Raw genomic sequence first — 1967 nt, 5'->3', positions numbered from 1 at the left:
CATATCATGATGATTTAGACCTTGATAAAATAACTGATTCATCAAAATAACCTGAGGATGTGGCCTTACAGGTCAGCTGGAAAAGCCATCTCTCCATCTCGTGTTCGGTTGTGACAGGAGAACGGGGAGCTCAAGCCAGATTATGGAAGGAAGAATGACAAGTGTTCTAGAGAGATAAATGGCTCTTCCTGTTTTCACCGAGTGAGTAACCTTGGATCACAAACTCAAAAGTGAATCATCAGATTAGCGGAGAACCTACAGAAATGCAAGCACATGACAGAGTTAAGTTATTGGAGTTATGTGGCTCTTTTCTAATCAAGTGGTTTCGAGAAGTTTCTTGCGCTGGGAGTTTGGATCCCTAAACAATAAAGGGGCAAGCAGCTCAACAGTATATTGATTCAAAGGCAATTTCCCGCACCATTGGGATAATTCAGTTTTAGGCCCAGATCTAGACCCTGGAAATATCTGAATACCCCTATTCTTATGTAAGGAGATCAGGATCATGAATGAGGTCTTAAAAGCTTTAACATATCCAAAACACTAGGAGAAATTCAGCCAGCGCACTGGAACGCACCCCCCAGGTTTAGCTGACAGTTTATTTGCATTTAGTATTTTTATTTATTTAACTAGGCAAGTCAATTAAGAACAAATTCTTATTTTACAATGACAGCCTACCCCGGCCAAACTCTCCCCTAAACCAGATGGCGCTGGGCCAATTGTGCGCTGCCCTATGGGACTCCCGATCAAGGCCAGTTGTGATACAGCCTTTCTTAAGTTTCACTTTTGTTTTTGCATGGGGAAAGTGCCCTGGTACTCTGGCTCAAGGTTGAAAGACAACATGTTGAATTGGGAAATTTGGAATCAACACTACCAGTAGGTGGTCCCTGGAACACACCACCGAGACTGCAGATGATGGTTGGCCACTGACTGTTTTTGACAGATTTTCTGTTCTGACCTTTAACCTAGTGAGGTTACATATCATTTACATTTTGATGGGGAAGTAATCTCCCCCCAGCCTCGACTGCTTTGCAGTTCGCTTACAATGTTAAACAAAGTTCGCTAGCAAGCAAGTCTATTTTCCACCCCAGTGGGAAGCTAGCTGGCTCAGGTGGATAGTTAGGCTTATAAACGTTTCTAGGCTAACTATAGAAAGGAATCACTAGGCTCTATTCAATGGGAACATCCATGTTTCTCTCCACAAAAGAAATAGGAACAAAAAAAATTGTCTCAGCATCAACTTTCCTGACGACACAACAGTGGTAGGCCTGAGGAGGTTGAAGAAATTAGTCTTACATTTACGTCATTTAGCAGACGCTCTTATCCAGAGCGACTTACAGTTAGTGAGTGCATACATTTTCATACTGGCCACCCGTGGGAAACGAACCCACAACCCTGGTGTTGCAAGCGCCATGCTCTACCAACTGAGCCTACACGGGGGACCAAGACCCTCACAAACTTCTACAGATGAATCATTGAGAGCATCCTGTCGGTATGTACGGCAATTGCACTGTCCACAAACGCAGGGCTCTCCAGGGGGTGGTGTGGTCAGCCCAACGCACCACCGGGGGCTCACTGCCTATCCTTCAGGAGACACTTCACAGGAAGGCCAAGAAGATCAAGGATCTCAGCCACGCGAGCCACGGCCTGTTCAGAAGATAGCCCTATTTGGTAAAAGACCAAGTCCATATTATGGCAGCTCAAATAAGCAAAGACAAACGACAGTTCATCATTACTTTAAGACATGAAGGTCAGTCAATCTGGAAAATTGCAAGACCTTTCAAGCAGTTGCAAAAACCATCAAGCGCTATGATGAAACTGGCTCTCATGAGGACCGCCACAGCAATGGAAGACCCAGAGTTACCTCTGCTGCAGAGGATAAGTTCATTAGAGTTACCGGCCTCAGAATAGCAGCCCAAATAAAGTTCAAGCAACAGACACATCAACATCAACTGTTCAGAGGAGACTGT

Source organism: Coregonus lavaretus, assembly GCF_964263955.1.
Source record: "Coregonus lavaretus genome assembly, chromosome: 2".
Lineage (NCBI taxonomy): Eukaryota > Metazoa > Chordata > Actinopteri > Salmoniformes > Salmonidae > Coregonus > Coregonus lavaretus.
This window is presented reverse-complemented; position numbering follows the sequence as displayed.